General features: G+C 40.1%; 1 protein-coding gene across 2 annotated transcripts in view; it reads left to right on the top strand.

Moving 5' to 3' along the window:
• Positions 1–1,002: 1,002 nt before the first annotated feature.
• Positions 1,003–17,580, top strand: part of HTR1F (5-hydroxytryptamine receptor 1F) — a 124,346-nt gene continuing 107,768 nt past the window's right edge. For both annotated transcript variants that reach the window (XM_069870007.1, XM_069870014.1), the window contains exon 1: positions 1,003–1,112. The gene's annotated coding sequence lies outside the window, so the exon portion shown is untranslated. The remainder of the gene's footprint in view (positions 1,113–17,580) is intronic.

Here is a 17,580-nt window from a genome sequence, read left to right as displayed (position 1 = left end):
GATGGAATAAGAAGGCACTGAATAGGTGCACAACTGTTGGTAGGTGCTGAAAAGCATGGTGCTCATCTCAGGGACAGCATGTCAATTACCTCCGAAGCATGTGTAAGCACATCACTACGGTATCACACACTTCAACATCTACTGGTCCAAATATATGATTCTGCCAGCTGTTCCCACACCTTTGCAGAAGAGCAGAGCAGATACTTGTCCACCCCTGCACCACGCTACATGCAGCTTGGCGCCTCTTCCTCACAGCCCGGTGATAACATTTCGGAGAAGGCTAGCAGTCTAACAGAGTCATCGAATCATAGAATCACCAGGTTGGAAAAGACCCAGTGGATCATTGAGTCCAACCATTCCTATCAAACACTAAACCATGCCCCTCAGCGCCTCGTCCACCCATGCCTTAAACACCTCCAGGGAAGGTGACTCAACCACCTCCCTGGGCAGCCTGTTCCAGTGCCCAGTGACCCTTTCTGTGAATTTTTTTTCCTAATGTCCAGACTAAACCTCCCGTGGTGGAGCTTGAGGCCATTCCCTCTCATCCTGTCCCCTGTAAACACACGCTTCTCAAGATCCAAAACCCCACAGAAGTCAGGTGCTTGAAACACACCTTCCCCTTCGTTACCCGACAAGGCAGAGGCTGAAAAGACGAGGACCAAGCACTAGCCTTTCCTCCCCACGGACCATCGCACTGGAGCGGGGGTGGGACCGCCCGACAGGTGGGCTTCGCCGCCGGGAGCCGCGGGTGGAGCATCGCCGAGCATCGCCTCGCCGAGCATCTCATCGCCGCATCCCAGCGCCCGCCCCCGGCGGCAGCCGCCCCGCCCCGGCTTCTCCCGCTGCTCCGGGCACGGGAGCTGTCGGCGGAGTTTGCCCGGCCGGCTGGTGCTTTCCCTTCTCCCCTTCCCTTCCCTCGGCGTGTGGTCTTCCTTGGCGTTTCTGGTGCCGGCGGCTGCGGAGGGAAGCGCGCTGCTCTCCGCGCTGCTGCGCGGGCGCCTGCCGCGGTGCGGATGCGCGTGGACCAGACCTCGGGAAAAGAGCTCCCGACGTTTCCAAAAAAAAAAAAAAACCCAAGCCCAAACAAACCACCCACTCGGATTATTAAAACGGTAAATCTAGTTAAGTTTTCATTATCTTGCTTGCCGCGTGCTTATATATGTAGATATTTCTGGCTTATCTGACTTCATTTCATCATCTTTTGGTTTTCATTAATTAGCTTCTCTTGTGCTGCTGAAGAACTTGAAATATTGGGGTTTTGAATTGAGCAGTAATCTGTTTCTGCTTCATTCTAAAGTTGGACTGAGGAATGAAAACCTTCCTAGTTCATACCAGCCTTGCAAATGCATTTACTTGTTTTGTTAACCTGAATGTGGATGAGATTTGATGTGGCAGCATCCCTCTGAGTTTGTTTTTCCTTAGTTTAATTTTTGCCAGTGCTGTCTAATATGTCATGGATGTGTGTAGGCTATGCACAGGCAGTCCTGTATGCTGACTGATTTTGTGTGCTGGCATTCACAACTGAAAATCCAAGTAGGTTTTGAATTGCTTTAGTTTATGATGTTAACAAGTGACCTGCCTTCTGTTTGCATCCTAATTCAACTCATGGATCCTTCCAGGACAAGGTCACTCAAACCAAATCAAGTCATATTTCTCAGTAATTATTTGTTTTCTGTTTAAGTGACAGAAACATGCTGGGGTTTGCACAGTTTGCATAATTTGTATAGCTTCTTAATCCAGCAGGCTTTTGTTTTGAGGTGATTGAGAGGTGATTATTTTTAAATAGTCACCTGGATGCTTCATGAGACTGAGCAGTCCCAGGCTTTCTGCACATTATGAAAACCAGCTTTAGGAGATTATATGTCTTTGCTTTGTTAGATATTACAATTTCATAGATACTTATGCTCTCTACTATTAGCTATTCTTCTTGGCTTATTAACCCAGCATTCACTTACCTAAGGAAAATAAAAATGGGGGGTCAAATAAAACAAATAAATCAGTGTATAGATGGAGAAAAGAATGCCTTATTCTCATAAAATTAGATGAAAAGAGAATATCAATTGTATAATTAGCAAAAATGACTGCTCTGAACTTTATGGTAAAAAATGAGCTAAACTTCGAAGTTTAACTCAGGAAAAACTTAATGTAGTATAGACTCTGTTGCTTTTCATTGATTTGGTTTCTTCCCTTTCTGAGAAGTCAATCATGTATTAATCTAACTACCTGTACATACATGTGCATATACACCTGCACAGCTACACATACCAACTTGATACTGTCCAAGCACAGGACTTGTGAATCTAGGTTTTGCGCCACAGAGGTCTACAAACAATGGTAAGGAAAGGGAAAAAAAAGAGATTTACAATATTTACTTTGGAGAATATATTTTAGGGACTGTAGCTTGGAGACTGGTCTCAGTAGTCGAAGAAAAGAGACAGGACCCCACGTGCCCTTTAAAGCACCTAGCGTATGTTTCTGCTTTAAACTGCTGATCATTGTGATCATCTCTAGTTGAATTCATCTTCCAAAAACTTGTGTTCATCCACAATTTATCTTTTTAGTGTTGAAAGTTATATAGAGTATGCATTCATTGGTCATTTCATATCTGCTAAATATTAAAATCTGTTGACCCAAGAGAAAAATATTTTGCTTAGGGCCTAAAAATAATCTTTATTCATGAAAATATAAAGTGCTGTGTGCTGACACTGCACACAACTTTCTGTTGTGTCACACTAAATGGCAATAGGGAAGCAGGGGGCATTGTTTCTCCCACACATAGGATATGAGTGACTGGTTAAATGACTGGTCAACAGCGCTGCTCAAATCATTAGTAACTCTGGGGAACATTGCTGTCTAAACACTGCAAAAGGTACAGCAGTGGCCTTTGCATCATGTTGTTTTAAGGTACTGTAAGCACACTACTTTGGGTACCTCTACCTCTTCACAATTAACAGGCATAATAGTGCCTTCTTTCTTCGGTGTGATTTCTGCTAAGCCTGTGATAAATGTCTGAAAGCTTCTTAATTTTGATCCTGGAGACTGAAGTGCTTGGAGTGTCAAAGGAGGGAAAAAAATAATTAAGCCATTGTGAAATTTTAATACAATAACTAAAATTGACTTTTAGGTAAGTCAGAAATTCTGCTTTCTCAAGAATATATTAACCAAACTTCTAGGGTTTTTTGTTTTGGTTTGGGGTTTGGGTTTTTTTAAATTTTTCCCAGAAGTTTTGAACTCTAGAGCTTTCACTGCCTTCATTGAATCCTGCAAGTAAACAAGTTTCCTTGCATAGTTCCTTGCAGAATTCCTCTTCCTTCCTTCCTCTCTGAGAGCTCCAAATTATGTGTTTTTTCAGGCAGGCAGCAAATGAAAGGACTAACAGGATACACACGGGCAGGAGGCATTCACTGCTCTTGTCAGCACTCACTGACTTTTCAATACTAAGATTCGTCTTGAGCTGAGGTTACAGACAGAAAGGGCTCACGCTGCACATGAAATCTCTCAGGTGCCTGTGGCATTTGGTGTCAATTCCACATCTGAGTATGACATACCACTATTTCAGTGGCTAAGAGGACATAAATTATTAAAATCCAGATTTCTTTTATAACTTACTGATGCCAGTCTGTTAGAAGTTACAGATAAAGTTATTGAATCTGAACAAGTCATATCTTTTTGCCCCAATATTCTTTAAGTTATTAATTTCTAAAAGTCTTATATGCTGCCAGATTCAGTTGCTTGCCACTAGTACTAGCCTTTCATCCAGAAATAGGGAAAAAATACGCAAAATATACATAACCCCAAAGTGAAACAGAATTTTATTTTAGGACAGCTTTAGTACTTGAAATCAGGTTTTATACCTTTGTCTTTTAAACAAAGGTATAATCTCCACCTGTGGGTGTCCATTTAACCTGTGAGATAACTTTAGGAACTGCTGGAGGCAATTTGCGCTATAGAGTATTAAGTCGTTAACATTAGGTACATAACACAATAGGTTTTCAGTATTTAATGGGTTTTATCTCTTGGCTTTGTATGCCTTTTTTTTTTTTTTTTTTATTTCAGTGTTACATGCTTGCCTGCAGGGTTTCTCTGTAATTTATGATCACAAACAAAGGTTACAGACTCTTTAATTCGAGCTTCAACTGTTATGGCATTTTTATACAAATGCTCATTTACTTTGTCATAGCATTTAGTAAGGAGGATCAGTCAATGTGATCCATTGTTCTCCAACTATTGTGTGAAAAAAAGTGATTCTATCAAAAATATGTCCCCGGTTATATTTTTTTGCAAACTAATTATATATATCATGCATAATGTTGCCCTCTGCTACTGCTTTATGTTTCCAATTGTAATGAAGTTGGAGGAGTTTCAATGCAATGACAAAATGAAGTATTTTTCAGTTGACATTTGATCTCTTTGGTGGGAAAGTTGCACAAGGCAGGTGCTCCTGGCAGAGAAGAAAGTCGTTATATATATATACTTCACATTTTAAGTAAAACCAGGATAAATTTCAGAAAATGTTTGGAATGTCTGTTATATATGTTTAAGAGTTACTTTCATGATGGCTCATTTTACAGATTAGTGATGGAGCAAGAGTAGGGAATTGGTGGTCATTTCTTTCGCACTGTCATCATGTCCTCAGTTCTCCTGCAGTTCCTGGAGGAAGAAAACGCACATAGGAGTATACTAAACTATACAGACCTTGACATCCTATGAATTGAACAAACACATTTGAGTTCCACTTGCCTGTAGCAGGAGCAAATCACATTGTAATTTGGGAGGCTTCCTTCAAAATGCAAGAGTTGGGAATCTTGGTTCAACTCTTACATCTGTGCATCTCTCTGTATGCATTTACAGTTTTTCTGCAGGAGAGAGGCAGGGAGACTGAGGCTAAAGGCTGGATGGCTAGTTTTAAATAGCAAACATAGCTTGTTCTATCATGAAGTAGCCGCCGCTCAGCACCACAAGAATTCCTATCTAAGGACATCACTGATTTAATAACCCCCCCCCAGGATTTCTATAAAGCACTAGTTGTGATATTGTCTTTAGAAAAACTACATTAGCATACAAGCAAGTAGCCTTATTGAATATGTTTAAGCCACTATTTCTCAGTGTCAAAACACAAGCTGCTTTTTTTAAGTTTCGTTCTGAGGGGCAAGCAGCCCCAAATTAAAGATAAGGCTTATAAAAGCTGGGGGGGGGGAGGCAAAAAAGCACAACCACCTAAATTCAGGTTTTGGATTATTATTCCCTAGACATGGTTTGCCCCTTTCTTTGGCCTAATTCACTGCATGTTATAAGAAATTATTATTTCACTGTGTTCAGCCAGAGTGTTACTGTTTCAGGCTTTGACTGAACTGAGGTTTTGTTAATGATGGAAAATACAAAGGTTTGATGAGAAAAACGTCCAAAAAGGAATTAAGAAGTCAGTTGGCCCACTGGCAAACGCTGCAGTTATGCCTTAGGTGCTGAACAGTAAAGAGGTGATTCCTACCACAGGAACTATTGAATTGCATAGATAACTTATTCCCTGAATACAGTCACTGTGAACTGCATAGAGAGAATAAGATGATCTACCCACCTGCTTGAGTATCTAAGTATTTGTGTGTGATTATATGTGTATGTGTACAAACACACACAACAATTTCATGGAGACCAAAAATAAAAACCCTATGAATGAACAAAAAATTACAAAGAATCACGAAGGAACATTGGGACTGTGATCTGGCAGGAGAGAAAGGAAAGGAGATCAGAAAGGAAACCTAAGGGAGTCATGGAGAGGTTTGATCCATTATTGGAACTTTGGACAGAGTAGGTGCGAAGGACTGAACTGGCTTACTTAAGCCAGAAAATCTACAGCTTGTGCAGTAATGAGGGGTAATTAGACTTCAGTGGATGTTTTATGATAACCCAAAACCAGAGATGCCTCCAAAGGGTATTTTTTTCAATAGATATTGAAATGTGGTTGTGTCAGCTTCTCCTGACTTGAGAACTCCTGAACTCTACTGCTCTAAGTCACAATCAAAAATATGATAATTTTAGAAGTTTCTGACCTTCAAAATAGATTTTATAAGTGTTTAACTACTAGACCTGTAACCATCTTGTCATGTCTGCAATTATGAGCAGTCAGATTCTTCCCCCTTTTTCACAGTAGTGGAAATAAAAGTTTATTTTAATCAAGTGTCTTTCCCCCATAGTAACACTTCCTAGAGCTGTCTGTAGTTGGCTCCTATAGCAGCTGAATGAGGAGAGCAGAACAGTTGGTTTGAGTCTTTTCATGGACAAGAATGTCAAATGTCCTCTGCTTATTGCTTCCTACCTCTGGAAGAGGACATGGTGCTCAGTGAATCACTGTTGAGGTCAGAGGATAGTGTGACTTCAGCATCATATTGCATCTTCCTTCCTCTCTATTCCTCCCAGTCTCACCATCTTTCTTACCTCAGACTAGCTAGATTTCAGGAAGACCATGTTGTCATTTTTGCCTGTCTGAGTTTTCCTGGTCTTTTGACTTCCTGTGTTGCTACTGATTGGACTCACGTGAAAGCACTGATGCTGACCTGACTGAAAAACTAGCTGTTTGGGCAGCACTAATCCTTGTGGCTGTTGTTTTTCTCCTGAGCATAACACTTGTAGAGCTGCTGCAATATATGAAAACCAAGCATTTTTCAGTTCTAGTTGCAGATGATTTCTTTGTATCAGAGCCATGTTTGTTAGTCTCTAGATGCATAGATTTGGGCCATAATTGCATCTTTTGCTGAAGAAGAGTAATGCTTGCTCTGTGAGAAAAGAAACATATTCCTGTCTTTTTACCTAGCACTAATTTGATAGCATGAAATCTATTCCGTTTATTTTTACTAAGCATAAGATTATCTATAATGTTTAATGTGGAAAAACAGTAACTATCAGTACTCATTCTCTTATCCTTAGCTTTATGCTAGATTATAAAAGATCAGTACAGCTTGGACAAACCAGTGCAGTAGGCGGTGATGGAGCCCACGGAGTACAAGTTTCCTAACTCACTGTGATGACTGTGGTTCACTGAGTCACTGACGAGAAGGGGGTGCTCTGCAACTGTAAAAAAGACAACTGAAACAGAGAGGTCTATTATCAAAAGATGATCTTTAGGAGAGATTTCAGACTGTTTATTGGTATCTAAACTCCTAGAGGATGTAGGCAAATTTGAATCATGTCTAGTGCTGTTAGAAGTTGCAGCCCAGTCAGTTATCATAGTATTTTCCTCCAACTGGGGTAATAATAAGTTGTAGTAACTACAGGACAAGCATCTAACATTGTCATTGACACAAAGCAATAAATGTGGCTTGGGTGAAAATATTAGGAGTATGAACCACTGGCTGGAAATCTTGACATAGAAAATAAGTATTAACAACTCATTATTACAACTACTGTCAAGTGATAGAGCTTGAACCACTTGTGATTGTCCAGGACACTCTCCTGGGTATCATGTAATGTTTTAATTAGTAGTTAAGTGATAATTGATATTTAATTATTCATTAACAGTTTAGCTGAGGGAATAACTTGTACACTTGGTAAGTGTACAGGTGATAAAATGTTGAAGACTAATGCAAACAGGTTGAACAATTTAAAATTCAAAGGGTTTTTGGTTTTAAGAAATGTAGCTCAACAGAACAATGTCAAGGATACTTTTGGGCTGGAACAACTGAGAGTGTATAACAGCGGAAATGACCGACCAGGCAGAGATGTGCATCCCAATGTCAGCAATATCACAGAGCTGATTCATGTTCAGATGATGTAAACAGTGAATCCTTTCTGAAAAACTGCTACATCGACATCCACATCCTGAATGTGGGCATGTGAGAAACAGAGAGAACAAGGCTGCTCTGCAAGGGCAGACGTGCTGAGAGCAGAGGTGACCCCAGCACGGCCACTGCCTCACCAGAGGGACAGAGACAAGTGCAGGCAGGCAGAGGCAAGTGCTGGTAATGTGACCCATTGAAGGCCACAGCACAGTGAGCGGGTAAACCAGGGTCAGGGGCCACCTGAAGGAGCAGCCAGGAGCAAAAAATTACATTGGCATCGTTTAATTACATAGAAAGAATCCAAATGTACTGGGCTAAACCAGAAAATAAAGTAATTATCTGCTTAAGAAAATAGGAAAGTCAAACTTTATAAGTCTAATAGCATTTTGGTCTCTGTAAAAGATACATTTAAGGCTGTCGATTTCTTTCCTAGGGAAATTACTTCCCTTCTGTCCTCTGTAACGCTTGTATCTGCATAAACAATTTTCACTATTGGCCTTGTCCAACATAATGGCATCATTACCATTTCTTCTGCACAAAGAATTTTTACATTAGGGTTATAAACCAAACTCATTCTCACTCTGCCTTTTACTGAAGGCTTTTAATATTTTTCTTCCAGCCAACTCTCACTCTTTTCCAGGACTACACTGTAGGTCTTATTATGATATTACCTGAAGACTTACAGTTGCCACTGGCAAAAAAGGACCTCTGGTGTTTTGGAAAAGATGAAATGTATGTTTCTTTTTATCTAGACTAAAACCCGTGGGTGGGGTATTTTAATTTTTTTTAATTAATATTCTAGATATAAACATACTAAAATAAACATCTAACCTTTACTAGTAGTGAGGAACTCTGGGTAAGTTTACACTGTCTCTTCCCGGATTTGATGTTAAGTCCCCATCTTCTAATCATCCAGGCTTTATTGATGTTAGTTTGTTTTGTCCCTGTAATGAAGCAAATCAACCAGTTTCCTCCAAGACAAAAGCCAGGTGTGGATTTGGAGGTGATTTGCTGAGGAGATAAGCACAATTGCTGAGCCATATCCAGGTTGGGATCTTAGTCCTACACAGTATTTTCCAGCACAATCCCAGGGCTCACAAGCCCTCATGCCAAGTCCAAGGACACACAGCCTATCTTCCTCTTGGTATTATGCTATCAAACTACCACTCCACTGGGTCAGCCCTCACATCAATTCAAGTATTTTGAACCATAAAATCTCTAAAAATTAGTAATCATGTCTTTCTGCCACAGGGACCTGTGCTAGATGCCATGCAGTGAGGACATAGCTGTTCACTCTTCTCTAAATAGAGTTAACATGAATATTGTAGGCACCAGACACATTTAGGGGAGGGAGCAGGGGTCTGTCATCAACAGAGATATCTTTTCCATTTACTTTAGATATATTTGTTTCAGGCTTAAGTTTTTTTGTTTGCATTTTAGATTTTGACAATGGGCTAGTGACACTGAGTTTTCTCCTTGGGGAAAGCAGACAAGGCTCTCCAGTCCAGGGCAAGCCACTTAGCACCAGACAGACAACAACATGAAACAGCAAGATGAGCAGCCTTTGATGCCTCCATTAGTTTCTAGCACAAAAGTCAGTGGTGTTTTGAACTATCTGTAAAGACAAATATGCCCACAAAAGACCTAAATTTGGATACAGCTACTAAGGGAAGACAAGTAAAGGGAGCTTTAGTTTGGGGACATGCTCATGACTGTCTGTACTGGCGGTGAGCATCTGTAAGTGGTGGGCTTCCAAGCAGCAGGAAAGGTCCCCAAGTAACAGCAAAGAATGGGAGCTTTGCAAATACTGGCAGTTTTCTAGAAAATTATTTGTTCTTTGGTGAAGCAGTTGCACTGTCTCTAGTGAACAACAGTCTGAGCTGTGTATATGCTATTGTGACATGATTTGATATTCACATGGGAATTCTCAATGCACTGTAGCCACCTAAAAGCTAAAAGTGTATCATCTGTACTTAGTTATGTGAGCATATCTTAGTTTTAGGATGACCTGTTAAGCTGTCACTTGACAGAGAATGCTGTCAGGAAAAACTAGTGCTAAAATGGAAAACGGCTTAACTTGCTTTTGATAACATTCATCTAACACTGCAAAAGGCTGCAGCTGGGCCAACGCAGCCATGCACGGTGTGCAAGTTCACCATGATGGCATGCCTTAATTACCTCTTTCTAGTGCGTTTATATTTTCTTCTCTCAATTCTCAGGTAACACGTCAAGGCTGCTGCTCATTAGCTCCATCTTTGATTTTATACAGAAACTATTTATTGGCTTTCCTGGCAGTTTGTTACACTAATGGCACTCATTTCTTGTTATATACAGCTACATGTAAGAAAGAAGCAGACCACATTTAGTCATTTCAGTCATTTTGAACTAGTAAGTCTGCCAAATAGAAGAAAGAAGACAGGTGCATAGCTGGACTGAAACCTCACCTGTTTTTAATATTAAGGAGCTAAATTCAGAAAAGGTATCAGAAAAGTGTAAAAATATGAATAAGGATAAACAGATATTAAATTTACTGTGAGATTCTTTGAGTTTTTCAGAAATTATCCCTCATAAGTAGCTGCTGTCTCAATAGTGCACAGAGCTGGTTACATGAGATTTATGTCTAAAGCATTCTGTTTGATTTCAGAAAAGCAGCCATTAATTTCTAACTTCAAAACTCTATAAAGCATGTCAATCATTAATGACAATTAGCAAAAAATCTGAATGTAGCAATAACTCACTATTTAAAAAGAACAGAGAAAAAATGCACCTTGTACATTTTCAAGGGTATATAATGCAGCCTTCTGCCATGAACAGTACTTCTGAATATTTAAACACAGTTTCCTCCTTGGGTATGGGTGAGAAAAGAGGAGAGGCACAAGGAAAAGGCTAGGTTGTAAAATCCAAACAGAGAAGTAAGAAGCAAAGGAGGAGCACTGCCTCACAAGAGTAGCCCTCAACCTCCAGTGACTAGGTAAGAGAATTTTGTTTAGGTGCAAAGTGTGAAATGCACGTTGACACTTTAAAAATTAAAAATGTTATCTGAGAACTGCTAAACCAAAGAGTAGAATTACATAGTTTTGAAAACATATTCTGCCTTCAACATCAAAATGTTTCTTGTCTTGTGTTCTGGTGAGCTAATGTTGGAGAACAACTGTAACTGATGGAGCTGGAAAACTAACAGTTGCTGTGAACCATACATCCAGCAAAATGATGCAATTTAAAGCGGTAAAATTATTTGTGAATACACTCAAATACTTTTGCCAGAACAAACTTGACAAAAATTATTGGTCTCAGAAACTTTAATTATTTAAGTTTGGTACAGCAATAAATCATAGAGTCATAGAATCACCAGGTTGGAAAAGACCCACCGGATCATCGAGTTCAACCATAAAGGAAGATAGTTGCACAGGACAGCTGTATTTCAGCTTCCTTAGTAGTTCAGCAATTAGTACATTCTAGACACAACTCCTTGCTCTTCAGGGGTTTCCTATATTGCAGCAGTTTAACCTCGTGAAGGACCTTGCTCCTCCTGCACATTACAGGCTGATCTCAAACAGGCTTGGAGCCACCTAACAGCCACAAGAATGGTTCTCTAAGCAGCTTATTAGGACACTCTATGAGGTATAGATGACCTAGTTCAAAGCATCTTTTTCCTTCATTTAAGAGGAAAGCCTGAAAGGGCTTTGGTTAGTAGCCGCGAGTGGAGAGTAGGAAGAAATCAGCCAGCACTTTGTGTTGCTATGTGTGCAGGTGCCAAGGCTTTGAACTGTTTCACCCCTCCTCGGGCCAGGCTAAACTGACCTCTGCTGGAATTAAAGTGAATGAAAAGAAAATCAAGATATTTGATTTAGATCCAAATGAAGAAAGGAACATATTTTTGTCAAACATCTCTTCTTTTCAATACCTGTTTGCAGAACATCCCATTAAATTATTATTTTGCAAGACCTATTTGTGAAGGCTACCCGATGCAACACATGGAAAACAGGAGAAACACTACCCTAGAAAAACAGTGTCTGTGTTGCATCTCTGTAAACCACTTGCAAGAATGGGCTGTATCTGCTGCATTTGGACATATCCTGAGGCAGGGAAAAAGAGGAGGATGAGTCCTAATTCTCTTTGGCAAATGCTTTCTGCTGCAGGCTCACAGATGCTTGTCTTCCTTAAAGGACTCGTGGTCTCTACTGCTGTAACATAGGATCTGTAAAGCAGAAAAATGGCTATTCCATTTATTTTATTGATTCAGAGACATAGAGGCAGACTCCTGCCATGGACAAAGCCAGGGATGATATGCTAGGTCAGGGAGTTTGCCTCACATCTTCCCAAATAATATAGCAACGATGCTAACTGACTTCTCAGGTATGGGGTGAGGTTGAACTAGTGACCATCTGCACAATTACCAGGACCATTACGACATAAATATCACCTTGCAGCAGTCAAAAGGAACTTCATCTAGTGGTTTAGAAACTGCTTATCTCTATCTCCGTCAGAAAAATCATAACAAAAAGCATTGTACAAAATATTGGAAAAATCAATTTGTTAGAATTACATGGGAAAAAATAAAAAAAGGATTAAAATGGACATAAAATGCTGAATGAAGAGAAAGAAAATAGTATTTTTCTTATCTGGATACATCTGTCTACTAAAGTCTAACTTCCAATATGTATAAAAGAGGTATATAACCAAGAAAGAAAGGGAAAAGTATATTTTTTTCATAAACCTGTGAGGCAGCTTAGTGGAAGTGGCTCAGGAATGTAGGTAGGTTCTATGCTGTTGCATTGAAATTAAAGGCAGGTTGATTGAGAGAAGTGTTGAAAATAAGTGTAGGATGAAGCACCATTTACAGAGTAAGGATCCTGCACTGTACAAGTCAGAAGCTGATTTAATTAATCAGAATTTACTTAACTTAGAAATACAATTCTGACTTCTTTACTGCCAGTTCTTTTCATAAAAGCAATACTTGTTCTGGTTGTGACCAACTCTTTTAAAAAAAGTTTCCTTAACCGCTATTGAGAGAACTACTTTTGCAATGTCATAATTTTTTCACGCTTTTTCTGTACAGCTAAATCGTAGAACACCTGTGACTAACTGGTTTTTACTTTCTCATTCTTTATTGAGACAATATTGTGTAGACTTCTTTGGCAGTAACCAGACATAAAGCTTTGTCTGTTGAGCCCAAACATGTTTACCTTCTGGAAACTCATCCATTTAATCTAGAGAAGCATAGATCAGTTGAGGAATGATAAATTTACATGATCAGCCTGAAAATAAAGCCATTTATATAAAAGAGGTTTGCTCCTGTACAGCCATAGCTATGAGTCACCGGCCTAAGAACTCAGAGCATTGCAGGTATATTGAAAATAAAAAAATAAATATTTTAATAAATTGGAGGAGTAATTAAAGAAGACAGGAAACGAAAGACTTTTTCATCCTGACTGAAGCAGGAACCTTCTTTTTGTGGTAATGAGAACAGATCATACCCCTCATGTTTCCTGTTACAAATCTCCTGGACCAACATGTGTCAAGCAAATGCTGTTCCTGGATGTATTGTCCTTTAAAGGGTTATAGGAATTAATGAGAGCGAGCATCAAGAAGTATTGCTCTTGCTTTCTGTAAGAAAGACTTTGGCACCCTGTCTGCTTTCTTCAGACTCTCTTCTTCCTGCCTGCAACAGCTGCCAGCTCTGATAGAGCTGAGCTGCAACAGAGAAATATCCTGGAGGGATGAGAGCTCCTGTGGGCAGAGCTGTTCTTCTCAGACCACAGCTACAACCCAGCTGGGGAAGAGAAGGTGATTTTGATTGAGGGTTGAGAGGGCAAAAGAAGGGGAGAAAAATACTTTTCTTCCTTTCTTTGCATCTTCACTTCCTTCTAAAACTTATCCTAAAAGTGAGAATCGGATTTTGTTGCACCTCTGTAGTGCAGGGAACTACAAGATCCTGTTCTCACCTCTCTTGTTCACTGCCTTTGAGAGTGAGCAGTGTCACACCTAGCTTTCAGGCAGGAGCCTCATCTCCAGCATCTATAGGGGAGCAGCTCGTACACTGCAGTAAACTGGCTTAGAATCAATTCAATTTAGATCAAAGTGATGATAATGTGCTAAAGGAAGGAACTGCAGAGGTAATTCAGAAAATATTTCTTCCTTTTGAAAGGTTATTCAGCTAGCTCCTTTTTTTGTTTTGTTTTGCAATCTAGATTCCCAGTTGCACCTAAATACTTGGTGTTCAGTCCAGAATTATTTGTGTGCAAGGGCATATCTGTTTTTTCACCCTATTTTGTAGATGGGATTGGAGGAATCAATGGGAGGTGGAAGTGTCCTTATCAGAACTAGGGAAATACATGAATAAATAAGTTCAAAGAGAAAAATATCCCTAGTCCAGTCTCTGCTTTTCAGGTTGTCCACTGTCATAGCAAGGAGGCTGTACCACTACCTGTGGCACTGGGCTAAATGTGTGACTACAAAAGCAAAACTGTATTTGAACACGCTGTCCTACTAGTAACATGCTGCCTTTCAGGTGTACGCATCCCCCCCTACTCCCTCCCACACACACACACTATGCTGTGCACTGACTACAGCTGGTCAGGGAGTTTTGAAGGCAGTGGACTTGTCTTGGAGAACAAAATCTGGATCACACTGCCTGAGAAACTGCCTAGCTGCTGCTGCCTCTTGCAAGAGGAAAGCAGGAGGGCTGCACAGGGGCTGTGAGGGATCTACATGTTCTGATGTTTCCTTCCCTGCTTGGTTCCTCAAAATATTGTGGTCACCTTACCCTAACAAACATGCTTCATGTCAGCATCTGTGAGTGGGCTGCAGGGTGGTTCTTCCTTAGCAAGGAGTCAGGAGCTGGGATGAACCTTGGGATAGCACCTGCTTCCCTGGAGCAGGGAAACAGAAAAGTCGTTTCTGAGCTGGGGGAAACATTAATGGATTACAGGAGTTCAACAAGTCTGAATAAGACATTCCATTAAGAGTAGTATTCAAAATGTAAACACACATGCTAAACGTGATCTTAAAAAGACTGCTAAATCAGAATGAAGTAGAATAAACACAGATGATAAGAAAGAGAAGGAATAATTACAGGTGTGAGACTGAAACAGAATTTCTGTTATATCATCTACCTTGTTTTCCCTCGTAACACCCTAGTACTCCCGCTACAACTTTCTAGACCACGCAATATACTGTCACTTCAGCCTTAACAAGGCAGTATCTGGGGATAAGATACCGTGATTAAAAACTCAGAGGCGACAACAGAATAAATCAAATTATTTAAGTAAGTAATTTCAAATTATGAAAATTAATTGTCTTTATGCAGTCAGAGGCACAACCTAGGCTGCTAGCAACTACTTTGGAGTATTTCTGGGCATAGTTTATGAGTAATAAAAGCGAGTGTCGTAAGCTCTTGTTGTAAGCAGGTTTGTAATACAGAGTCTTGCACCGAGATATACATAAAAACCACCTCAAAAGTAGTAGTACAAAGGTCAGTTTGGTGACATCTGCAACACCGAAATGCAATCCAAAACAGTGCAAACAGATATCACAGAGGTGGTTTGAGGAAGGGGCAGAGATAACCCTGCAGGGAGTCTAAGACTGCTCTTTCTCACTGTCTCCCTTGGCTCTCAGAGACACTGCCAGCCCGTGGTTCAGAGGGTTTAAAATCATCCTCTGCAAAGTGTGTGACTTTGGTCTTATCATTTAGTCTCCCTGTGTCTCACTTTCCTGACTCATAAGGCAAGATGAGGAGGATTTCCCCTGTTTTAACAAAGCACTAGGAAGGAAAATACATAGAAGAGTAAGAGGTACTTGAACTCTGCAAGGATGGGCCGTGTGTATGTGTTGCTCAGATTGATAGATTTTCCTGTGATGAGCTTCCCTGCAGCTTTGGGTTCACGGTTACTCCGTGTATTGTCTTGGTATGGGAACATGCAAAATACTTGTAAATAAGTTTTAAACAGGGCATGCCGTGCTGGAGGCCTCCACATAAGACATGTGCTTCTAATTTTATCAGTAGCATGCCATAAGTCTAAAGGACAAGAATTAGCAAATGGTGGTTCGGTCTTACAGGTCTTCCCTCCCAGCAAGGTGACAGAAGGCTTTCATAGCTGGCTCTGCAGACCTTTTTAAGACCTTTCCATCTTACCTGCATGCAATAATGTCAACTGACCATTGATTTTCAGTATGGCTTTTCATCACTGAAATCTTGACACTTTAATTATCAGGAGGACCTGCACAGAATGGAATTAAAATATTAAGAGCACTTGTATCATAGAGCTTAGTATAGCAACTCCCAACAAGTTATCTGAGCAGTGAAACATCTGAAGCTTGCTTTCCTTTAACTCTTACTCTTACAAAAGTTTTCAGTCCTTCTGTTCCCTCATACACGTTCTCTAATGTCTAATAATAACACATACTGCAGCCTTTCCATTTACAGGGGCTTGTCTTGTATCTGTTTGGCAGCATGTTTTCATTAAGCATATGAGAACTCTTGATCTCTGTGCAAGTTTAGTTAAAACTAGGCCATGAGTTCAAAAGGAACTCATGGTGACTGACAGACAGCATGATCTTGTAAACGTCAAATCCCAAGGAAACTGGGTTAAAAGACTAATGCCTGGCTATGTGATAGACTAATTCAAACCTTCCTTTTCTCTCAGTGGAAAAAACAAAGGTGAGAAAATATTTTTTTAATGATGATAATTAGCAGAGTTTTAGAGTTTTAGTCACAGGGGAAGCCGACTCTCCAATTTTTTTTCATCAGTAGGGTCTAGAAGGAGGACAGCTTTATGTCCTTGTATAACTAGAAGAAATTACTTTTTTAAACTACCTTTTTTAATTTATTCCTGGTGATTTGCTTTGTCAGGGATTTCCAGTGTATAGTGTCTCCTTTGAAATATTTTCAAAATCATTGTCTCTTTAAGGTTGTCTTGAGCAACATGAGAAGCCTCCCATAGCCTATTTTCTTAGCGGAGTTTTTATCCTTCTTGATTATTGACTGTGTTCCCATGACAATTCCCATACTCACACATCCCAGAATTAGTTTCTAACACATTCCAGCCTGATGGTACATCAAGCCCACTCAGTGCTCTGGAAACTACATACATGCAGTAGACTCAATATCTGGGGAAAGGAAGTCTTTAATTTGGGTATTAAGGCAATGTGAATGCAAGATGGGAGAATGGATGGGCAGAAGAGAGTGGAGGAAGTAAAAGATACTTAGGTTTATTCCTTTTTTTTCAATTAATATTCTTAAATTGAAATGCCTCCTATTTGTACAATAACATCTATATAATTAGTATATACTTTTGGTCAAGTTCATTACCTGCTTGCAAGTGACTTAAAATTTAACTTTAGAGTTAGCTGATAATGCAAATGACTATATTTTTAGTGAACTTCCTTGCAGCTTTCCTTCATTGTACAGTTTACTTGGAAGCTCACTGTTTCCACCTCTGGTGCCCAGAGGTGTGCTGCTGCATACCTAAGTGCATTCCAGCTGCAGAATTACATACTTTCTCAAGATTGCTACAGTCATCTTACTCAAAACCTGAGCAAATCCTAGTAGACATCTACTCAAAAGAAGTACCTTATTGCTCAGTTCTAGCTGCCAGAGTGCCAGAGATGATAATATACATCCATTAGGGCCGCTAACTGGGAAGGGAGCATACATATATTCCTCTACTGCAAACTAAGTCAAGGACTGTTGACGAAAAAAGCTCCCAGCAGATGCTGGTTTGGATTCAAATGGCACTGGTGATTAGCTAGGAAGGCCACCATTATGCTCCCATGTTTTGTGGCCAGCACTAATATTTCTCATCCAAGG

The sequence above is a fragment of the Phaenicophaeus curvirostris genome, chromosome 1, assembly GCF_032191515.1.
Source record: "Phaenicophaeus curvirostris isolate KB17595 chromosome 1, BPBGC_Pcur_1.0, whole genome shotgun sequence".
NCBI classification, from domain to species: Eukaryota; Metazoa; Chordata; class Aves; order Cuculiformes; family Cuculidae; genus Phaenicophaeus; species Phaenicophaeus curvirostris.
The sequence above is the reverse complement of the archived record's forward strand: the minus strand, read 5'-3'. Positions and strand labels throughout refer to the sequence as shown.